Below are 25722 nucleotides of genomic sequence, written 5' to 3' on the forward strand. Positions count from 1 at the left end.
ACACATATACCAATGCATAACCATACTCATGTGCATTTAAACATTTAATATTTAATTCCTACACAGATGAATGTATACGAATGTGTACACACACACACACACACACACAGTGAAACTTTTTACACTTTGAGTGGTTTTTGTTTTAATAGAATACTGATTATGTACATTTTGGTTTTTTGTATCATGAGATATTATTAAACTGATTCACACACCAATACTAAGATCCCAAACGTGGTGAGAAAACAGCTTAAAATCTCCCACTGAATTTGGCAAACAACACTCCTCTGAGGGCCCCTGCTACCATTTCTACCTCCTGACTCCCCTGTGGATGTGGTTATGTAAGTGAAGTTAACCCTGCCCTGTCCCTCAAGTTTCCGTGGGTCATGGTGTTTATTACAAGTAACAGAAAGGCAGCCGATTAAACAATTACCCATAGGAAGTGATATTAAATTCAAACATAAGATGACATCAATGAAGTATTTTCCTCCATTGATTATTCCACAGCTCTGGCATTTCTAACAACTTGGAGTCTCCCATGCGTTTCAGGCTTCACTTTCACAGCTTCCCAGTGCAACACACCTGGAAGCAGCTGCATTCCTTAAGCACACAGGAAGCCTCTTCTACCCCTTCCTTTATGTCCTTCAATAAAGTTAGAACCACAGGCTGGGGATTTCAATTTCTGCTACTTGTCAGAGCTGGAAACTAACTACTCCCTAACTTACACTGGCATTGGCTTCCTCCTGTTGATGATTTCCTTCGCTGTTTAGGCTTTCCTTCATTCCTTTTTACAGGTTGAAAGCTTAGCTGGTTGGAGTCTTGTCTGAGATCTCCACTCCCTTCGTTCAACCTAGGTTTTTCCTAAAATCTTATTTCCTTGCGCACAGGATTTGGCTCTAACATTACATCTCCTGATGCTCGTTTTCTCCTCAGTTTGTGTATTTTGCATTTCTCCTTGCCCCTCTTGCTCCCTATCACTGTAAATCTGCATAAGATTATCATGTGACACAGTCAATTCTAGGATTTCTTGAAATCTCCTCTGTCAACAACATTGTTCCAAACTTCTCCAATTTATTATCCAGCATAATTTTAACACAAGGACAAAAAGCAGTCACAGTCTTTGCCAAAAGAACAGTCTCTAGGCCTTTTGTTAATATTCTCCTCTGCAAGCTCTTGAGCTTGTCTTGTAGAGCCCAGAACTACTGCTTTCCATTCTCCTGCTTGGACGGCTCATTAAGTTCCACTTAAAGCATTGAAATGATTTTCTAGTACAAACTTTGCAAATTCTCTAGTTCTCTAAATAACAGAATGGGCAGGCCTATACAGTCATACACTACTGTCTGACACCAACCCCTGCCTTAGTTTCTGTTCTATTGCTGTGAAGATTCACCATGACCAAAGTAACTCTTTAAAAGAAAGAAATTAACTGGGGGCTTACTTACAGTTTAGAGAGTTAGTCTATGAGCATCATCTCAGGAAGAAGACAGGCATGGTGCTACAGCAGTAGAGAAGATCTTTACATGCTGATCTGCAAGAAATAGGAAAAGGGAGACTAGACTGTTGTGGACCTCTGGAAACTCAAAGCCAATCCCTGGTGAAGCACCTTCCCCTGCAAGAGCACACCTCCTCTATCAAAGCTGCATCTACTATTCCTTCCCACTCATTGTCATTAACTGAGGACAAAGCATTCAAACATATAAACCTACTGGGGGAGTGTAATTCTTATTATGTAACAAGTACAACTTTTAAGACTAAAAATAATAAGAAATATTGCAATTATATTAATTTATGAATATTCTTCTAAACACCCATAATGTTTTACTCTCATGCAACATATTTTGAATGCTATACTGTTTCCATTATAGCCCAATGATTATTAAGATCTAACAGACAGTTAACAAAGACTGGCTATTTCTTAGGTATTTGACATTTGATATATAATTTAATGTTTACATCAACTGTAAATTATCAATCTTCTTTTGACATAACTGTCTCTTAATTTTTAATTTTTATTAAAATATTAAGGGAAATGATTCTAAGAATATATGTATTTCTTTTGAAATATATACCAGTACCTCTTTTTTGAAAGTGAGTTTTTAAAATGTGGATTCTGAATTGTACATCTTGAAGTTTATTAGCTTCTCTTTCTGTATGAGAGTCAAAGATTTCCTTTTTATTGCATTATCTTTGATTTTTAATTTTATTTCTTGTCTAGTTTATCATATAAAAAATTTAATATGCCTTTCTCTCTCACCCTCTTGAAAGCCCATCACAAGCTTAATGAACTCATTCATTCATCATATCTGCAAAAACGGTATCATGTGTACAAAAGTCTATTAAATTCAGTTGCTACTTTAAAACGTAGGCTTGTCTGTTAGGTCTATATTGCAGCATACTCTTTGGCCATTGCAGACTGACTTCAGGAAAAGACTTCCTAGACTAGTGGTTGTATGGAAGGGATCTATTTCAGGAGTACTACAGATTAATCTCTCTTCTTTGAAATATATGATGATTCCATAAAATGCAGACTAGTGCTAGTAGTTTTCTTCTCAGATTACCTTAGATGTTGTACTAGGAAAGAGCACAAGGCTTCTCTTTAAGGGTGCTAATCAGATCCCATCCTGTCAATAACTTTAAACCTTCTCCTTGTTGCCAGCCCATCTCATGTATCTTTTTGGTCTTTTTGTTCTTTCTCACTGTAGAAAGAGTAAAAACAGTGAGGAGTAGCCTTAAAGAAGGTACTGATAAAGGTTGTCATAGTTAGGTTTTCTGTTGATGAGATGAAGCACCATGACCCAGGCAACTAAGGAGGAAGTGTTTATTTAACTTACACTTACACATCATAGTCTATCATCAAAAGAAGTCAAGATAGGAACTCAAACACAGCAGTGAACCTGGAAACCTAAACTGAAACAGATGCCCTAGAAGAGTTCTGCTTACTACTGTTCTCTATGCAGCTTGCTAAGCTTTCTTGCTTATAGAACCCAGGTCTACCAGCCCGGGGATGGCCCCACATTAAATGGACAGTCCTCTGACATCAAGTACTAAATAAGAAAACACCCTCATGTTTGTTTAGAATTCAATCATGTAGAGCATTTTCCTCAGTTAAGGCTCCTTCACCTGCTAAGACTACAGCTTGTGTCAAGCCAACATAAAACTATGCAGCACAAAGGTAGTACTTAGAAGAGGCTTCACAAAATATCATCATGGGTTGCATCAAAGACAAAGCAGCAGTAAGGCAAAAGAACTTCTCTATGCTCAGCATACAATTGATATATTGCTACTTCAGTAAATTAAGAGGAATGCCCAAGACTATGTCATGTGGTACTTTTGGTAATATTAAGGTTTCTTATTAAAACCAAAACAATATTGTAGTGGATATGGGCATTTATTAAATCAGTACAATGGATCTTTTACCAGATGAAAATTTTCTAAAAAAAAAAAAAAAAAAAAAGACTTTTCCCTTTTTTTTTCTATGAATAGGAGATGGATGGAAGAGCTACCTGTCAAATATCCGTGTTATAGGCATTATTTTTTTCTTTTTTAAGTTAGGAAGGCAGATTGAGGAGTCATAAAAGACTACCTAGGATTTCTGAAAACAGTCTGGTAAATAAGATTAGAAAAAATGAAATTAAGGTGCTCTTATTCACTGTAAAAATATATAATCTAGCTAGCCAAAAATTATACCATATCAATTACATAAAATACAATCCCCAGGAAACAGTGGTCTCTATTCACCCACTCTGCTTCATCTGCCTTTTAGTGAAATCAGTCTTAAAATAAGACATAGCCAACAAACCATTGAGTAATTAAGAAGTAAAATTGAATCATATCTGAATTTTAAGACTTGTTTGTTTCTTGTCAGATTGGAGCCTTAATTACCTCTAATTATTATTGAGTTATTCTTAGACTCCATCACAACTGTCCCATTAGATCTTTAATCAGTGATCAAAACAAGAGCTTAGGGGATCAGCAAACATAACCTACTTGCCACTGTGTTTTACCTTCAGAATCGACTTACATTTCAGAAGACAATATATATCATTTACAACACACACACACACAAACACACACAAAGACAGAGAAAGAGACAGGGAAACACACAGAAAATAGAGATTTTATAATATGTTTTTAAAATTATGTTTAGGTTCATTAATATCTAATCCTCTTCTCTTATCAAAAAAACTTAAACTGTGCAAGAAACATGAAAATGTGAGGAACAATCACTTATACAGAGCTTTGGAAAATTTGACCATGAAACTTTAAGACTTGGGATATTTTTAATTCCTCCTGCAAAGAAGATATCATAAGATGAGGTGATGGAGTGATGATGGTGGTGCTCATGATGACTGGTATGATGAAATCAACAATCCAGCAGAAACAAAACAACATAAAATCTTGGCAACCAAACTATGACTGCAGACAATTTAAATCTTTATACAGCTTCTCAGGAGAGTTCTAAGATTCATAAAATTCTTGTTTCTTTATTTTATCACCTTCAACTTGCCTTGTAAACAAGAGCCTCATCAAAGTTTTCTTTTCCTCACAAAATAACCCTCAAATAACATTCCCCTGTTCACCTAGGTTGTGTGGAGCTGCGGTGGTCTGCGTTCCCGCCCAGCTCCGCACGGCTAGCTTTACCCAAAATAACTACACGGAACTGTATTCTTTTAAACACTGCTTGCCCCATTAGTTCTAGCCTCTTATTGCCTATTTCTCACATCTTGATTAACCCATTTCTAATAATCTGTATAGCACCATGAGCTGGTGGCTTACCAGGGAGATTCTTAACCTGTGTCTGCCTCGGAGAGGAGAATCATGGCGACCGCCTGACTTGGCTCCTTTCTCCCAGCCTTCTGTTCTGTTTACTCCGCCTACCTAATTTTCTGTCTTATTAAAGGGCCAAGGCAGTTTCTTTATTAACCAATGAAATCAACAAAACAGAAAACTCTCCCACATCACACCTAGAACAGATTCTTGTTTTTCTACATCCTTGGCTCCTTTTCAGCTATCCATTTAGGCTGTCTTATTTCTCTCTTTTCCTATGAATTCCACAGAACTTTCAGACAGTGTGGAAATTTTTGCCTGCCTTGGGTGTGTCTTTCAGAAACTCTTCCAGTTAATGCAGACATTTTCCAAGAGTGATAATGGCAAAGTTAAGATTCAAGAACTATCAGCCACTGAAACCATACTCCCAGACTGAGAAGAAGATGGAATAGTTAATCGATCTGTTTCTCATAAGTGATTTCAGGAACCCCTCCCTCATTTCCTCAACTGACTTCACCTTGCTAATGACCATTATGACAGAAGATAATTTCCCATATGCATTCTGATTTTTCAAAACACGAAAGAACACTCTGTCTGTGACGAAGTGTACCACACTGTGAAGTGAGCAGAACTGCTTCCCAGAGGATGTTATAAAATTCAGTCATAAAAATAAATTAATTGAATTGTTATTCTTTATTTTTAGATGATTTAAAATAAGAACAGAGTGCATGTATAAAAAGGATAGTTTCATAGTTTTCTTTGAGTTACATACGAGGATAAAGGTCTGTGAGCAAATACAGCATATCCTCATGCCAAAATGTGAGTTTTCCTGTGAGTTATAATCTCAAAAGCTTGAAAGGGCTTGCAGGGTCTCATGACTGAGCTTGAATAATTCATACTTTCTCCTCTCAGTGGTAACAGAATTTACTAAGCTGTAGCAAAATTTTATCATGTCTAGCTCCCTGGGTCTCTCCTGGGTTAATAATTTCTCTAGGCTTCATTGGATTTGTCCTTGCTGTTCAATTCTCCCTCCCTCTCCTCTCTGACTTTGTTCATATACTTTTACAGAAGTTTTAAGTTTACAGCAATTTTGAGAAGTTCTCATATATCCCTATCCTCACTACCATGGATGGTTCCACTATCAATATCCCACCAGGTGGCACATAGTTCATCCACAATTCTACACTGTTATATCATCAACAAAGTCTACGGCTAACATAAAATTGTGTTATTGAATATTTTTATGCTTTGCCTTGTGTATAGTGATACACATACACCGTTATCATGCACAGTAATTTCACTGTATTACAAATACTTAGAGCTCTGCCGTTTGGTCTTTCCCAGCCAGCAACCCCTGGAAACTACTCCTAGTTTTTGTCTTATCCATAGTCATAAAGATCTGAACACAACAGGATATTGTGCTTGTCAAATTTAGTTGGCTTCATTCATTAAATAAAGTGTATTTAAGTTTTCTGTTTCATCATAGCTTGGCATTTCTTTTTCTTAATTTTCCTTTTTAAAAAGAAAAATAGTTTCTTTTCTCATACACCCCAGCCAGTTTCCCCTCCCTCCATTCCTCCCAGTTTCCCCCACTTTTCCTCTCCCCCACCTCAACGCTCCCTCTATTCCCTCTTCATAACAAAATCAGGTATCCAAGAGACATCAGCCAAAATCAATCTTGATTTGCTTTGCAATAAGACAAAGCAAAATTGCCATATTGAGATTGGACAAGGTAAACCAATAAGAGGAAAAGAGCCGTCCTTTTAAGTGTGACACCCCAGTAAATTGCCGTCTTCTGATAACTAATGAATCAATATACTCATTGACAAGGAAAAATATGACATACTGATGTGGAATTTATACCAGAGAGGTATACTTCTTATAAAAAGAGGTTTGGAAATTTCTGTGGGTCCATGTACAAATATTCATTATGCCATAGACGTGCTAAGAGATATTTGGAATGTTATCACTTTTTACCCCTCAGATTACTTCTGTTATATTAAAGATGTAATCATTGAATCCAAGCATATTTTATTCTAGTCCTCTAAAAGATTGACTCCTGAGACGGTTAGATGCCTCAATGAATAAACCTGCTTGACACCAAAGTCTGCAGATTTGAGTTCTATCCCCAGACCTGTGAAGATAGAGAACTTACTATATAGCGTTATTCTCTGGATTTCAAACATGTATCATGAGACACATACACAAATAATAAATCAGTAAAAATTATCCTTAAATATTGAGTCTTAAAATTGCCTTGTGCATTGTATCCTTTCAATAAATTTACATAAGACTTTTAAAATGAAACATATAATCACAAATATAAAATTTGTCATAACTCAAAATTTTGAAGTTGTTACTTGATTCTTTATTTATATTCTCCAGCTAATATGGGTAATGGGTTTTGGGGGTATAAATGAAATATTTATCATCATAAGGAATTTAAAAATTCAAGTAGTATCACTGTCTTCAAGTAGACCCAATCCCTCAGGTTCCTTCCTAGTACAGAACACCAGATAAACCTCTCTTTCCCCTTCTGTCCACACCTTGTTGATTCCCACAGATGATGGATGCCTTCTGTGTCTCCCTCCCAGAATTGTCTGTGTGTCCTGTCTCAGTTTCTAACTTGGGTGGTCACCTTGGCTCAGCTACAGGCCATGTCGGCCAGAAGACCAGGTAGGCTGACTGCAGACCTTCTCTGTTTCCTCAGCCGACCCAATCTTTCAGGCTTGTCACAGCCTTGCTTCCCTCCGTCTATGCCTCATATGGATCACAGACCATCTCATCATCACCTCCCAGAAATCAGTACCTAGACCTCTCATCACCTCAAATCTTGATGTCTAGACGCCAGCATAATAAAAAAAAAATCAATAAAAGCCAGGACAACTTGTCTGCACTCAAGTTCAGTCATCCTACCACAACAGGCCCTGAATACTAAAACATAGTTGAGGCGTAAGAATAAAGACCTTTAGGAAACGGGGAAGAGGCGGAAATTTTAATTTAAAAAGAATAAAATAAAGAAAAAAAGAATAAAGACCTTAAAACCACATATATGAAGATGATAAACTCCTTCTACGGTAGCTCGAATTTTCTATCTTCTCCCAGCTAACTTAGCTCTCTGTATTGACTATGACAATCAAATTCTGGGTCAGAAAAAAAAAAACATTTGAAAGATGTTTTTATTACTCTTGAGACAATCGTAGATGGAAAAACAAGAGTGTGTCTCTTGTTCAGTGCATAAAGTCAGCCAAAGGTACTGGTTAAATAGGCAAAAAAAAAAAAATGTATGTTTCTACCAATCATAGCAGACCTTCATGGAAATGAAAGACTGTGTTTGTGCCAATAGTAGAAATGTCATTTAAATGAGAAACTGAGCTTGTATCAACCATAGCAGTGCCTATAAATACGATTCACTGTCTTTGCAGCACTTACAAGCTTTCTGCTGGAAGACGTTCCTCTGCTGAACTTATTGCTTTCCAAGGATTGTGAGAGTAAAAAGAAAATCTGTCAAAAGATGATTGAAACAATTAAAACAGAATCAATGCCCCCAGAAGCCTTCATAGCAAACAGCTGTGATTGTCAGGGATCTTCCTCAAGGCATTCTTAGAGTGCTCAAAAAAGCAGGTTTTGTCTTCAGCTTGGTCCAGAAGGTTACTTGACTTTACTCAAAGCATCCAGGGCTTCAGGAGGAGGTTTGATAGCTGTCACCCAAGCACTCAAAAACTTTTGCCCAACACCTTAGCTTCATTAGAAAAACAAACAGAGAATGATTACTCACATAAAATACCTATAATTAACATTAGTGATTTTTACCAGTGTTTAACAACTGTTAAATAATACTAAATCCTCTTTAGTGTCTTAGAGAGAGGTGAGTCTCTCTCAACCTGACAATCTGAGTCAGTAATATTTTAACGTGTTAGCAATAAAATTGCTTATCAAATGCAAGTTAATAATGCCATTGTATTCAAAATAGAATACTAAGTTTGATTAATGGAATTTAAAATATAGTAATGGTTGTTAAAATGACATTAATCACAGATACATACATTTACTATTTGGTAGTTATTTGTATAAAAGTATAATGAAATTCAATGCATTAAATAAGATTATAGCCTTGAAATGTTATGTGCTATATTTTATTATGCAGATAATCAGTAATTAAGAGGTAATAATAAATTTAGAAGATATTTTACTGCAGAAATGTGTTTTCTTCCACAGTCATTTAAAACAATAATGATAAAGAAACAATTGTGTACTAAAATTGTTTTAATTGGTCATAAAATTGCTATTGTTGGCTGTGATCAGTGAAAGTCAACCCCAGAGTTGAAATATGCTATCTTGATTAAAACCCTTCCACATTTTAGTTTGACTCAGGTTAACTTCTTAGTTTTGGTAAAAGAGAAGTTACAATTCATTACATACATCTTTAAGAAATAAAGTTTACTTCTTGATATACAGAGATTATGGGGAGGATATTGTTCTTCAGTCCTTAAGGGTAAAGACAAGAAGTTAGAGGGTAGCTTCAAATGCACTAAGAATGAATCACACCTTAAAATGATATTCTAGAAGACCAAGTCCTGAACCCACAATGTAAAATTGTTTCAAGAGTTCTCTGTAGCTTATTTCTTGAGTATCAAATAGTTTATTTCCTGGGTATCAAGTATAAGTCTAACTATAAAGTTTTCAGTGTACTGGTTAGACAGAGAGAAAAATACAGTTTAAATTCTTACAGTTCTTTTTGAATTAAAAATAATCACTGTAAATATTACCAGAGAGATATTTGTAGTTTTTAAAATCTTAACGGATACTAACCTGAGCATGTTGTGAATTATATGAGGTTTTATTGCCTGTTTTTCATAGATTGGCACCTGAGTTCTCTAAAGTTTTGCTACCTTCCAGATTGTTCAGTTTGCAGTAGAGAGTATGTGGCTTTGCAAAATCGAACATATAAGGTCTGAATGATCAAGAGGAAAGCTCTCTATTAGAATCAGGTTTGGGATAAGGAGGCTCATTTTCTGTTACTGATAAAACTGACTTAGAAATAATAATGATCAATAACAGAAAGCCTACTTAAAAATAGTAATAGGATTTTTATGTTGTCTATTGCCATGATGAAGAAAGTTATTAAAAAACAAAACAGAAAAATATTAAAATATATAATTAGACATAAAACAAGATAACACAGCTGTAAAACAATTAACAGAAGCTGTGTATTTATCAGGGAAGTAGAAGGGCTTCAGAGATGGCTTAGTGATTAAAAAAATCCTTACTGTTTCTTACGAGAACTTGAGTTTGGTTCCCAGTAAACATGTCCAGTGGCTTACAACTGACTGTAGCTCAGTTTCACACACCTGACACTCTCTTCTTGATGGTGCTAGAACTTAAACACAGGTGTGAACAAACACATACACACACAGAGAGAAACATAAACACACACACACACTTAAAAATAATGAAACAAGCAATTTTTGAGGTAATGAACATTAGATAAGTTGAAACGATTGAAGTTCCATAAATACAAGGAGTATTAGTCCAGACCCCGAGCAAACCCTTACCAGACAATGAGATACGCAGAAAATACACTCTTGCACTGTTCAGCTTTCAACACCATAAACTAACCACACATAGTGCTAATTTTTATAAATTGCCCAGTCTGGCGTTCAGTTACTACAACACAAAACAAACTAATGCAACATTTGTAAAGTAATTTCTCAATTCTTTAAATTTTCACCGAAGAAAAACACAGTATATTATGAAATTTTTTGTGCTAAAGGAGTTCTTACATACTCCTGGTTAACCTCTAACTTGTTGCTCAATCATCACCTTGTCTCTCAGCATCCTGAGCACAAGGGACCACAAGGATCTCCACTGAGACTGGTTTTGAATGTAAATGTTTAAGTGACACACTGTGGTATAACAGGGAAGAGTGAGACATTGTGATGAAGCAAGTACAATGCTTAATAAAAATCTCAGATCCTCAGTTTGTGAGCAGGGAAATGTTCTGTAATGGGAATTTAAAAACGAAACAGAAAAGTCAAATAATTCTTCATTTTAAATGTTTAGCAAATCTTAACTCAAAGGTTAATCACAATTGTAGTCATTACCATTGTGGTGAGGAAGACATAAAACTATGATTTCTCGGGCAAAGGTAATGTCCTAATGCCAAATACAAAATATTAGCAGTCTAGTATTAAATGCACTATAGTTTCATTGGTTGTTCACATATTCAGAAATAATTACAACACTTGCGTATTTTCAAAGAAATCAACATTTTTATAATTACTTCCTGATTCTAGTTACCAGGTTATTACCAGATTTACATTTTAACAATGCTGTTTATAATTTGAAATGTTGATACAGATTATAATCAAAAAATAATATTTTTAGTTGATAGATTACTTTTTTGCAAATAGGTTATCTTTGAAATAATAATTGATAAGTGCCCAAGAGAACCTAGCAAGAACTTACTCGAAGAAGATAAAGTGTGCTTTACCTGTAAATATAGTTTAAGCAATTGCTTTTCTTGAAGCTCATAAACATAATGTTGAGAGATAATGTTTAGATAGCTATGGAGGAGTGATTAGACAGATGACATATGTAGATTAATACATGTCTATAAAAATTAGCTATTGTCAAAATAGTTAATCTTTGTTTATGCTTCAAACTATACTTATAGTTGTTTAATAGACTTGAACATTTTACTAAGGAATGCAATAATATGTATATATATATATATTCTATAGAAAAATTTAACTTAAATTAGAATATAAAATATTATTAGTTAAATTAATAATTACAAATAAGATACTAAATATTAAAGTTTTTCCTCAGGGGTCTCTGGGCCCATTTTTTAAAATTCCATAGGTTTTTCAGCAATAGGAACTTATCTTTCACCTCTGGGAAATAACCAAAGACAACAGAGATATGTTGTATGTTTCAGGAGTTTCTTAGATCTGACTCACAACTCAAAAGAAAGCATCTCATGTCTGGTGTTGGAATTTTGTAAGGTGGTCTTTGACTCTTGGATAGAATACTGTTAACCCAGACAAGAAAAGTTCACTAGAACTGTATATCCATGTTTATAAAAGGAATTGGCCTGAAAAGTACCCTCCATGAAGACTACCTTCCTCAATACTAAAAGCTGCCATGAAAGCTTCCAAAGGAGAGAAGCAACAAACAGTAATACCCAACTATAATGCCTGTAAGTCATGGTTATTGGAGAATCTACAACCACCCATTATTAAACAAGTGTAATCTCTAATAATAATTTCTAAGCTTTTGTCATCAAAGAGACCTTTTGCAACAGGTAGAAACCACTACAGGAAACCCAAATCAATCACGATGTAGGACTGAAGAGCCCAGTTCTAATGAATACATCCCCCAAACAAGCCTGCACCTGAACCTCAGGAAACACTGCAAAAGAAAAAGCTGAAGCGTTGTAAGAGTCAGAGGATCAGGTACTCTGCTGTAAGATTGTGCATCCGAGTAATAGTAGAAGCCACACCCATAAAGTCTAGCCAATATGATGCCCAACATAGGCTGTTGAAGAAGGAAGACACAAATGAACCAGCCAAACTGGATGGAGAAATGCCCAAAAGGCTTCAACCCTGTACAAAGAACTACAGACAACTGAGAAAACCTTGGGAGTGGGAGAGGTGCCATTCTACAAGGAAGAGAACACCAATTTACTGTCCGATACCAAATAACCAGACATGAAAAAGTATATACATGAAGTATTATATCTACCACACAAGTTATCTTTAGTAATATATATGTATATATTGTGTATGCATATTTGTACATATGTTTATATGTATATATGCATTGCAATAACAATTCATAAAAAAGAGTCTATGAATTTGCAGAAAAATGGAGAGTGATATATGGGAGGGTTTGGAGGGAGAAAATGAGAGAAAGACATTTTGTAATCAAATATATATATAATTGTATCACAATCCCTAGTCTTCTCTGTCCTTTCTACACCTCCTGTGTCCAACTTCCTCCAAAATTTAGTCTCTTCTTATTTAGCCATTGTTAATACGTATATATGAGAATGAATAAACATAAATATAACCTGATGGTTCTATTGAATGTTGCCCGAATGTGTATTCTTCTAGGTCTGACTACTGGTACGGGATAATCAAGACTAAATCATCATCTTTCATCTGGTGTTAATTTCTTGTGCTCTTGATCTAGGGATGTGTTGTGTGAGCTTTCTCCCATCTGCATTGGGTCATTATATTTTAATTTTCTGACCTTGTTTAGGCAGTTATCCTTTTGATATTTCATGGGTATATGTGCCTTGTCATAGTTACAAGGTACACTCTCAAAACAAAATTTCCCAGTCCTATGGATCTTAAATTTTTTCTGCCCATGTGAGAAAAAATAAGTTTTAGAAAGAATCACTATTATAAATATTAAGATAGAGAGGAAAAATAACTTCCAGTAGATAATAAAATGGATCATTTGTACTTTACATTGCTTTTATGAGGAAAAAGGAAAATTAAACATTTTAAAATTTTCCAATTTTATGGCTAGATTTATGCTTTATTTATATTTTAGGAGCCAGTACAATATTTAATATATTCTTCAAAGTTTTTAAAATTATCTCTTGAGGCATGGTTTCATTTCATCCCTGGAACTCACCGTGATGGCAAGACTTGATTGGACCTGTGTCTAACTGGCTGGCTTTGAACGCAGAGAATATACCTGTTTCCACCTCCTAAGAACTGGATTTAAAATGATGGGCCACAACACCCAACTTTATCTCTCACATTTTTAATCTATTAAACAATACTACAGCTTTATTATCTTCAAAGAAATTAGCTATTTATCTATTTATTCTTCCTGGGGAAAAATTTACAATTAAATAAATAGTGAGGAAATCAATCCCTTGCATAATAACTAACAAATGAAATATTAAATGTACAGACTTCTACTTTATATATTACAGTTTTAACTCACTTTATTATCATATGTTGACAATTAAACACACATAATTTTTAAAGAGAGATTCAAAATTTCTATGCCATTTAAATGATAAACTACATTTGAAATTTACAACAGAAAGATAAAAGGTTTTTAAGTGTTTGCTTTATAGTATTATACATACAATGTGATATTTATGGAATTTATTATGAATGATGCTTATTATAATGGTTCATTTTATCATATTTAATAAGCAAGACATATTTATAGACAAATGAAATCATATTAGATTATGAATTTTTGAAGGATACATTTTTCTACTATCAGTCAATAAGTTTAGCTTCCTTATAAAATCTTTGCCTAAACATAACCAAAAGCATACATACAAAAATATTTGTGAATCTTAATGTAAAAATATTATATAGTCCATCCCAACATAATATATAAAATGATTTTATATCAGAGAGCTTATTATTTGAGCAGTTGAGAATATATTTACTAAAGTAATAAACAACAATTTGGTAGAAAAGATATAAATATGTTCATAAAATAAAATTTAACAAGACAAAAAAGAAATCCTATCAGAAATTAGAAGACAGATGCAAAACATGTTTTCAAAACAGCCTGGCTAGTTTTTGATATCTAGCATGACTCAAATGTCCATTGCGGTAGAACTTGGACCACATCAGTGTCTTATACTATCTAGTAAAACATTGAATCAAAGCTAAAGTGTCTATTCTGGGTTTCTCTCTAACAATCATTCCAGAAAAGCAAAAGAAATTGTGACTAAATAATCTCTCGGGCAAAGAGTTGTCAGGCACCTAAAAGTCGCATGCACACGCATGATTGTAACTGAGGTTGACAATACACTGCCTGTACATCTTACTTCATTGTCGCATTGTACTAGAAAGAGTAAAATAAGACTAATTGATTGTGAATTCAATGTAATTTTTCTGAGGGTATATTATGGGACTGAAAGTAGTTGGATAAAATGATCGAAACAAACGTCAAAAGTTGATAGCTCTAGGGAGGTTTTTATTTGGAGTCAATGTCTTTTAGGGATAGATTTACTTCATGCATTTAAGAAAAAGTTGGCATCTATCTTAAGTAGATCTTTACTGTTACTGAACTTTCAAAGTACTTCACATAGTTCTCATGGAGTACAGACAGAATTAGAAATTTAAATAAGCAGTAGCCTTGTGTAAAGAATAAAAGATTGTATGCTGAGCCATTTGGTTGAAAACAAGATTTTTGCAGCGTAACATCCTTTCCTTGACCTTGGCAGTGCGCATAATGAGATGGTTAGCTTGGGTGTAATAAAAGGTCTGGAACAAATAAAGAATCTGTTAAAGGAGTGGAACTCGGTTTTGCCCAACTAATTTCTTCAACTGTCCCCAGTATAGAAAGCAGAGGGATGATACATAAAACAAGAACAGCTAACTAAGAAGCTCATCCAAGGTCATGTAATGAATGTCTGCTGGGTCAGAAAATGGAATCCAGGCTATTATCATTAAACTCATTACTAAATAACCTTGTAATTGAGCAGGGAAAACATTTGTATAACAATAGCTGACAATTTTGAAGGCAATAATGTCCATATGCATATCCTTAATTAATCACTGAATTTAATTTTTTCTATACTGTGCTGGGGCAGAACATTTTTGACAGGAGAGCATCAGTGCAGCAAATCTTCTTACATCATGAGGGAACAAAAGCAGAGAAATGTGAGTTCCTAGGGACAAGAAACCTGAGGCCTTTTCCCAAATATCCTTTCCTTACATCTAAGTCCTTCTTGCTAAAACAGCTTTTGTGAAGTCAGATCCTTGTTCAGTCACATCCAAAAGCCTCATCTGTGAATACTGCTTTGTCAGGTAGTCATCACCAAGTAAGCCTTTAGAGACCACACAATATCTAAAACATAGCAGAATATTAATATCATTCCATAGGGGCCACTAAATTACAAAGCTGAAGATAAATGTGAACTCGTTATTTCCAACTCCAAAGTCTATAGTTCACATCTTCCCATCTCTTTTATCAGTCTACAAAGTTACAAATAATACAGTTGAGAGCACTGCCTGTGTCCTCAAGATCGCAGAGAGTGGAAGACACCCAGACACCAGCCTAGTTCCTCACAGCCTGGGCTGTCTGATTTCCATGGGTCTGCCAGGTGGGTGCCACTATGATGAGAAAATATATGGTGGAGAAATGGGAAGGGAAAAAAAAGCATCCTGGTTCAGGTGCTGTAGAAAGAGGCAGAACAGAAGAAGCAAAGGTGGTGAGTAACAGGCTGATGTGGGTGGCCTGTTTGCCACCTGGGGCCCTTGTGATGTCTGGCCCTAGGGCTGCTGCCAAGGACCATGTCTGGGTCTCCAGTCCTATCTCAGTCAGGGTCTGTGTTAATGGCATCCATGGCCAAAGTTGCTACCTAAGGCCACATGGATGCCTGGGGCCTGGCCACTATCTGTGGCCATTTGGGTGTGTTGTGGACCAAACCTTCTGTACGCTACGTAAATTATGCTGTGATTGTTTTAATAAAGAAACTGACTGGCCAATAGCAGAACAGGATAAGGTTAGACAGAAAAAACAGACTAAGGACAATGGGAAAAAGAGGGTTGAAGTCAGAGTAGTTGCCAGCAAGATATGGAGAGGAAACGGGGTACAAGATGAAAGAGAGGTAATGCCATGTGGCAAAATGTAGAATACTAATAGGTTCATAAGTGTTGAAAGAGCAAGTAGTAATAATAAACTTGAGCTATTAGCCAAGCATTTATAATTCATATCAAGTCTCCACATTGGGTATTTGGGAACTGGTGGGCAGGCATGAGAAGTTCACATGCATTGGTGTCCAAGGGCTATGCAGTTGCAAGGGCCATGCTGAGCTGAGTTGCCTGTGCTGCTATCATAAGCCATGATGCCTTTGGGACCTCAGTTCTTTCCAAGCCCAGTTCTAGGTCCATGGCCCTACAACAGTCAAAGATTGTGTTGATGTTTATGGCTTCCGTTTCCACTGAAGGCTGAGCAGATGCCTGGAGACTGAATAGCCTCCCCAGTTCATATTTGTGTCTGAGAGCCATGTTGCTCCTGGAACCAGGCTGATCTGAATGCCCTGTGCTGCCAAGTGGGGCAATGGTGATATCTGAGCCTGAACTGCAGCAGAGGGCCATGTCTGGGGTCCATGGCCCAGGATCTGTGCTGATGTCCTTGTCTACTGTAACCTAGAAGGCCATGAGGATGCCCTGGGTCTATCCTGCCCACATAGGGGCACATTGGCTTCCGAGTACAATGTCACTCAAGGAACCATGCTAAAGTGAGTGACCGGTCCTGCCACCTGGGGCCGTTGTGATATTCAGGTCAAGGCTGTTGCTGAGGACCTTGTCTGGGTCCATGATCCTACTCCAGCCGGCATCTTCATTGATGTCCAAAACCCCTATTACCCTAGAACACCATGAGCATGCCTGGGGCATAGTCAGCCATCTGAGACCATGTTGGTATCCAATGGCCATGGTGCCTCTGGGGCCATACAGATCTGGGTGGTTTGTGCTGCCACCCAGGCCATGGTGATGCCTGGCTCCACGTGCTGCCAAGGGTCATGTCTGGTTCCATGGTCCTAGGGGAATTTAGGAACCATGCATGTCGAAATCTGAGGGTCATGGTGATCTGGCCCCACTATTCATTGTCTCTGAGAGAGCTGACTCTGTCCCTTGATGGCTACTGCAACAGAAAAGCTGGTTCCAATCTTCACAGAAGAGCTGGCCTCACGTTCAGAAGAGATGCTCCCACCCCTCACTTATGACAACCATGGGAGAGCTGTCTCCATAACATAGGAGTAGAATTGATCTGCCCCTTGTGTGAGGGCGCTGGTCTCAGTAGCCCAGACTGACCAAATCAGGTACCACTCAGACTTTCATCCCTGGTTTTGAGTTGGCTCAGCCCAAAATATCTGCACCTTCTTGGGGCAGCAGGCAGATGTCCAGGGGGCAGTTTCTGTGGGCGGTACTGTGAGGATGGTGTGCCAGAACCCGCAGGACTTGAACCAGACCAACAACTTACTGCAACGAACATTTGTAGGTAGAACTGAGTGGACAAAAGTTGACATGCACAACAGCTCCCAAGGCTACTTATGGTGACAAACAGAGGTATTGGAGGGGGAAGGGAAAGACAGAGGAGCTAATTGTTCTTAATATTTTAAAAATTTTCGTTTTGTGGGAGATGTTGCAGGGGTGAGGAACAGTTGTGGAAAATTCGGAGATAATCAGGATTGGGGTGCATAGACTGAAATTCCCAAAGAATCAAGAAAATTATCTTAAAAATAATTAAATTGTAAGCTTCCTTATCTAAAACAAAGTTCACTCCCTTGAAGGTATCATTCCAATGCACATACCCAAAAGACCAAATCAGAAATTTTAGGAGAGGTGTTTAATTATTTTTATCCTATACATTTTTAAACTCAAGAATTCTTAGAGAGGAGAAGGAATCTGAAAAGAAATGAAGCTAGAAGCCTTAAGAGGAGAGGTTTTTAACTATAGAGAACTATAGTTCTGAAAATTTTCCTTTCAGGGAAAGCATTAAAAGCTATTGATAATTTTCTTTCTCCTATTTATATACTGAAGTGAGAGCAGGACTTCATAAAATAGTGATTGAAAGACATTAAAATGCTAAGTGTTAATCACAAAATCATTTAAATATGTATGTGTTTGAGTGTGCATGTGTGTATGTAGATATATGGATATATGTGTGTGTCACACCAAGTTTTATTCTTAACTAAATTTTACTTTACGTAAAGTACATTTAAATGATTTCGAACATCACTCTTTAAAGAAAATATAATTTGTAGCTATTATTTTTGAAAGTGTTCACACTAACATATTTCATCCTAACTTAAAAAGAAAATCAAGAGAATAAACAAGGATCATAGAAAGAAACACTTAAGAACAGAAATTAATAAACTGAGAAAACAAGAAAGAGAAGAAACCAATAACAAAGGATAGCTCTTTAAAAAGGCTAGCAAGTGTGTAAATCACTGGTAATTCTCATGCAAGCAAACTCAGAGGCGAAAAGGAAAACAAAAGCACAGATAATATAGATCTCAGGGACAAACTTATATCCCTACATTTGAAAGCATGAAATAGGCACATCCAAAAAATGATATAATGTATTGACCTGGACTTGAATTTAAAATACTGTGTAACAGCCACGTTAAAACAGTCAGCTGAATGTTGTTGTTTTAGACAAGTACAAAAGTATCTTAGGAAAATTCTATCCACAACCAGAAAGTGCGAGTGTATACACTGTACCACCTAGGGTTGAATAATAAAAGCAGGTGAAGTAAGAGTTTCAGGATATGGTTTTTATTTTAGAAACTGAACGTGGCAAACAAGCTAAATTGGAAATGCCCCAAAGCAGAGAGAAGGAATTTACTGTTGACTAAATTTGCTCTCTCTCATTTGCTCTTACTTTTCTTCCTTTTTTATTTGTTATTTAGCAAAAGTCACTTGGGTTTAGGAACACTTGTAGGTGAGTGCAGGCCAGTTCTCTGAGTTGATGCATAGGGTGTAGGTGCCCAAACCCGATTAACCACCTACTCATACACTTACATCAAGATTTCTCCAGACAGCTGGGGCTGATGCCCATCAAGCCGGGAGTAAATAGCCAAGCTACCATTCAGATGAGGCAAGTATGCAGTTAAGCAAGGATCTGTCCCCTATCTCTTTTTTTGTTTCAACAAGTTTTTGTAATCATTTGAAATAGGAATACAAAATCATGGAAAATCTCAAGTAGAAGCAGGAGGATAAGTTCTTCTTCCCAGTTTGGGTCCTGTCTTATCAGTGGCTATAAGAGTTCATGAGAAATACCATGGAATTAGAATTTAGGCAAATTTGAAAGAGCACAGAAAAGCTTCTGCATCTTGTGATGGATCAGAAGTCATTAAATTATCATGAGTGTTAGCTGTAAATTTAGCACCTTTACCCAAAGCAGAGGAAAGTGAAATCAATTAGAACCCACAAGGACAGACTGAGAGATAGAGGATACACAGAAGCATATACCTCTCTTTCACCTGCGTTAGTATCCTATACCATTAACTAATGAGGTTCTCTACATGCTTCTGGCTTGCAATAATGACTATGAAGGAGGATGATATAAATAATTTGGAGGATCTGGAGCCAAACACGACGGGTGGAGCAATGAGTCAGAGTATGTGCAAATTGTAAGGCTGTCTGGCACCCAAAACCGACCTTCAGTCATAACGAATGTTGTTTCTCATTCCTTTTAAGTCTACACATTGCTACCATTGACCCTTTCTTTCATAAAGCAGGAAGAGCAAAATCATAGAAAATTTAGTCCCAGTTTAAATAAGAGGATCTAGACACTGTCCTCAACTATATTATCTACTGAAGGTAGGCAGAAGGAAACAGTTCTCAATCTTCATTCAAACAGCAACATATTATAAACAAGTAAAAATGATCAACAATTCACCCATGAATTCTGAAGCAAGGATCCTATGTAAAAATAAATAGAAAATTGATACAAATAACCATATTATATTTTTATGAATGCAGCATTAATTTCATAGTAGGAAAGACATTAAACATAGCAAAAATATTCTTTCAAATAAAATATCTGAGAAAAACGGCACTTAAACTAAGAATAGGAAGATCTATTTAATATTTTATTTATAGTGGGTAAATTTTTTTAGTATAACACTAATACCCTCTAAGGCATAATTAATATTTTATCTCTTATCTTATGTGATTAATACAAGAATCCCAATTTAATGATTACATTGTAAGCTATACAGTCATGTATACTCAAAACTCTCTGTATTTTACACATACAATACTAAAACGTAAATGCATGAAAAGGTAAGGGGAATGGTGGAAGACCTAAATGACTCATTAAGAGGACTAACAATTGCTTAAAAGAATGTTTGGAAAGAACAGAAAATGGAAGTAAAGGACATTGTCAAAGAAGAATAAACTATGTAAGAACTTGGTTTTAATTCACTGTATCAAAGCATATCATGGCTGTGTAGTACACTGGTAATAATAAAAAAAAAGGTCACAAATGTAGGTCATCAAATTAGGTAGCAAATGTCAGTGTCAGACTCATCCCCACCCTAAGGACTCAAAAGTTACTGAAGACTTGAGAGATGAAAATTGAAACTATTCAAATGAAACTGAAATTTTAAGGTGAAATAACAATTCATTAGAACATATATTATAATTAACAACTCAAAAATGTTAGAACCCCCATGATAACATGGAACACTTACGTGACTGTTTAGTCTTTAATGCATGCTTCAAGTAAACAAGATCCTTAGTTTATCAGACAATTAAATGAACACATCAAATCTAAGATATCAATGAATCCATCAAGAAAAAAAATAAAGTAAACCAAAATAAATAGCTTAGTTCATACTGTAGTGTGGAAGTGTAGGTGGGAAGGGATGAGTTCATTAAAAAAAATCACACAAAGAAGCAGATTATCTAAATCAACACTCAAATATTAAACATTTATGTAAAGAAAGTGGAGTATGGTGTGTTGAGATAGCTCAGCAGATGAAAGTGCTTGCGATACAAGCCTAATAATCTGAGTTTTATACCCAGAAGCAACAGTAGAAAAAAAAACTCTCAAATGTTGCTCAATCTTTATTTATACACACAAACCGTGACACCAAAGCATGCATTCACACACAGAAACACAGACACACACACACACCACTCATTATCGTCTTCAAAAAATAAAACCAGAAAAAGAGATAAAATATTGAACATGATGCAGCAAAAAAATATAGAAAAATAGAAATGATCTCAGAGTAAACTACTTAGAATTGAAGTAGCCTGATTGGTTATCATCTTGTGAAAATTAATTGCTGACTTTACTAATATTGAGAGAATATGGTGGAGAGAACATTATACTAGCACTAAGGAAATAATTTTTTAGCCATCGTACCAATTTATCAATATATCAAATGACTAATAATGATATTCAGCTGTATTCAGAGATCAGTGCCATTTTCAGTCACCATCAGAGAGGCTTCCTCCTGCAGCAGATGGAAACAGATGCAGAGACACACAACAATACATTACACACACACACACACAGAGAGAGAGAGACAGAGAGAGAGACAGAGACAGAGAGAGAGACAGAGAGAGAGAGAGAAAGTCTTTGGAACACACATCTCCAAATTTGAAGTCTTCATCAATTTTTCCATTCAGAACTCAGGAAATCTTGCAGAAGAGGAGGCAGCAAGAGTGTAAGAGCAAGAGTAAAAGAAGGACAGCAAGAGAACACGGCCCTGAATCCATCGAGCATAGCTCTATGAACTCACAAAGACTGAGCAGCAAACACAAGACCTGTACAGGTCTGCACCAGGTCCTCTGCATTCAGCTTAGAGTCTTTATGGGACTCCAAAGTGTGTCGTCTCCAGTGGGTCTCTGATTTTTGTGCCTGATCGTGGGACTTTTTTCCTTGTATTAGGTTGTCTTGTCCAGAATCAAAGTGATGGTTTTTGTTTTATCTTATATTTTATTTTGCCAGATTCGATCATTATCTTATAGAGGTCTCTTCTTTTGTAAAGAGAAAAAGTAAAGAAGTGGATCTGGAGGGAAGAGAGTGTAAAAATAAACTGGGAATAATAGAGGAGAAACTGTAATTAGGATCTATTGCACAAGAAAAAATCTACTTTAAGTAAAAGAAAAGAAAAACGCTAAGGATTGCATCAGAAAGGTGATGTAACCAACAGCCACTAGTAGGTTCACTAGTTTGAGTAAATTTTCTTTTGCTGTCTGAAACATTGTTTGATTTGTTAGACTTGACTGCTTTAATTTATCAATTATAAGTTTGATCTGCATATATAATTCAAAATGAAAATATATGTGATTTCTATTTAAAAAAAAAACAAAGAAAAATAAACACACCAGAAAAGAAAAAGGTCAAGAAAAATGATTGTGCTTAATGCTATTATCTGACTAATGAGGATGGAAATATTTACATGCCTTGTGTCTTTTTATACATTTATCTAAACTCTATAAGTTGACAATGTCAAAGATGAAAACACAGGATTGTTCTTCAGACAATGTATCCACAATCTATAATTTCTCTATTATAAAAATTCCATTTTAATCATTAGAAAATGTCCAACTCCCTCTAACATTGATATAAGAAATATGAAAGCCATGTTTCATTCTCAGTCTTGTGAAACATTATCAGTATAATTAATTTTTATTATATTAAATAAGTGTATTTTCTTTATGATGGCAGATGGTCAGTCTGTGGCTTCAAGATATCAAGCTATTTTCCCTATTGTTTCTTCTTCAAATTGAACAACAGTGCCAAAGGGACTAATATGAGAACAATTCTCAGACTTTAAAGGATCAGAAATTATATTTTTCCATTGAAGACCTGGGAATTGAAACCAGGGACAACAAAGGTGATCTCAATGGGACCACAGGCTACATCAAGCTGGCAAATTAAATTAGGTAGTACAAAATTAAAGCAATGCTCATCTCATTGTATCTACCTTCTTTTTATGTCTTTCTTTCCTAGAAATATGTAAAATTACTTTCTTTTGTGGTTCAGTAATCTATTCTTTTTTTCTGTTAAAAATATCATTATCACCCACAAGTCCACCTCATCTTTCATGTTTCTTAATTTTCCAATAGTGAGTTTCAATTAAAAATTTCCAAAGAACTAAAAAACTGAGAATTATATTTCAATGTAACACTCTATATTTTGGAATTAGGCATTTTCACTTCGACAAATTTGAGAAGACAATTGTGTTAGTCTTACTTCAATTTTCTTCCTACAGAGATATTTTGCATTGCTGATTAACTCATTGATTCACAATAATAAATGCTACCTGGAAGCCATTGAGTTAAGAATTTATTCATGCTATCATGTTAGGGAACCTGTCCCATATCATCAATATTTAATCCACCGAGATTATCATCAACCAGCACCTCAAAGCTATAATTAATTGTCTTTAGCTTGTCACTGATATAAACAGAAATGTTAAATTGTAGCTATAAAACAGAAGAAAGATTGTCTTTAATGATGAAATACATATACACAATTATTCTTGACACCATTCCAAATTTTCATGTTACAGTGAAGTTATATTTTATGTGACATAATTTTGCTCTACCACAGTAGACTCTTGATAACATTGTTATATGTAATGTGCTCTGTCACTTGTGTGTGTCTTGGCAGTTAGCTCATATTCTTGAATCTCTGTCTTCTCATCTATCATAATCATATTACATTTGTATTATCTCATAGAGTATTTGTGATGATGAAATTTAGCACCAGTTAGTAATGTATCTGAGTCTCTGCGACAGAAAGATTAGTGTACACTGGAAATTATTTTTTAAAGAATGGGTATTTTAGTCAGGGATAGAAAATAATTACCTACACAAATACAATTTTCTTCTCACTATCCACAAGTATTAAGAAAAACAGTATTTGCTACAACACTGCCTTCTATAACCTTGACCCTTGTGAATCTAAGGAACGTGCCATGTCTTACAAGACTTGAGTATGGCACTGCTTGCACAGCTGTCAGGTCTGGTTCCATCTAAAAACACATCCCTAGCTTGCTTCTTCCCTCTCCATACAGATCACACATCAGTTCATTGTATAATTATCAGCAGTTTCTAATGTTATCACAAGTCATGAATCATTTTTACACTCCTAAAGATGTATTCTTTTGTCTAGCTTTAACACTCTGCAAGGATATCTTTCAAAAAATAATGATTTCTCTTTCCTGTGAAACATACCCATTGTGTCACCTTAAACAAATAATTTCATTTTCTGACACTTCAACTTTTGTTTTCATCAAAGGATGGTATAGGACATACTGCATCTTAGGATGGTATAGGACATACTGCATCTTAGGATGGTATAGGGCATACTGCATCTTAGGATGGTATAGGACATACTGCATCTTAGGATGGTATAGGGCATACTGCATCTTAGGATGGTATAGGGCATACTGCATCTTAGGATGGTATAGGACATACTGCATCTTAGGATGGTATAGGGCATACTGCATCTTAGGATGGTATAGTGCATACTGCATTGGGAATATTTTAATTGCTTTTTATTCGCTTCCAAAGAGTTGGGTTTCACCACGGAATTTTAAAACATATTTTGACTTGATTGTTGTTCTTCTCCCTCCTTCCTTCCCATCCCTCTTCCCTGTCCCATGCTCTTGCAACCCTGTAGCCTCTTGTCCACTCCCCTGCTTCCCAACACCTCCTGTTTCCCTCCGGAGGTCTTCTATTGAGTTTCACCATCTGTATCCCCCTCACAAGCTCTTATCTACATCCATGCAAACATGAAAGTTATGATAAACACATGAAATAGAACATTCAGCATCCATTTGAATATCAGGTGTGGTGTTTGATACACAAGTATGCTTCATAAACACCAGTAACTTTCTTTTCTTGATCCTCCTGAATTTACTTTTACTGTTCAAAACCTCTCAGATTGGTCACTTGGTTACACTCCCAAATTCTTCTCTCAGAACAAAACAGGAGTCCGAAACCTCAAATACCCTTTCCTGAAAGATTCCTCCTTCCCCACAAGCTTCTGTTAAAGCCTCTCCATTATAATCTCTTCCCTCATTTACTCACCACACTCAGCACATTAGAAGACAATGCTAAACACCTCAAAATAGCTTTATTGTGTTGGTTCTGGAAGATTGCCACTCACCCTACAAATTATCTTGGTGGGAATCTTGATCAGAACTAGGAGAGTAAGGTACTGGGATGCCTGTGGGTGCCTAGAATGAGGAGTTCATGGAAGCTGGAGCAGCACGAGGTGGTTAATTATTGCACAGGTGGAGATGCTGGGTTATTGCTGTGAAACAGAGAAAAGCAGCAGTGAGTAATTAGAAAGAATATGAATTATAATGGCGCACGGTACTGCCATAGAATAATAAAATGGAGGATTTAATTAACTTGCTGTATGACTTTCAGGAATTTAAATTATTTATTTGTAAGGAAACATTCTCTCTTACATGAAGAGATT

At 35.9% G+C, this 25722-nt stretch overlaps 1 long non-coding RNA gene across 1 annotated transcript; it reads right to left on the reverse strand.

Annotated features, from left to right (window-relative positions):
- Positions 1-1462: 1462 nt before the first annotated feature.
- Positions 1463-25722, reverse strand: LOC130866097 (uncharacterized). Its single transcript, XR_009056297.1, has 3 exons — positions 25405-25722; positions 8197-8268; positions 1463-1525 (listed from the first exon to the last, which is right to left on the reverse strand). It is a non-coding gene; the product is annotated as an uncharacterized LOC130866097 (long non-coding RNA).

Source organism: Chionomys nivalis, chromosome 24 (genome assembly GCF_950005125.1).
Source record: "Chionomys nivalis chromosome 24, mChiNiv1.1, whole genome shotgun sequence".
Classification (NCBI taxonomy): domain Eukaryota; kingdom Metazoa; phylum Chordata; class Mammalia; order Rodentia; family Cricetidae; genus Chionomys; species Chionomys nivalis.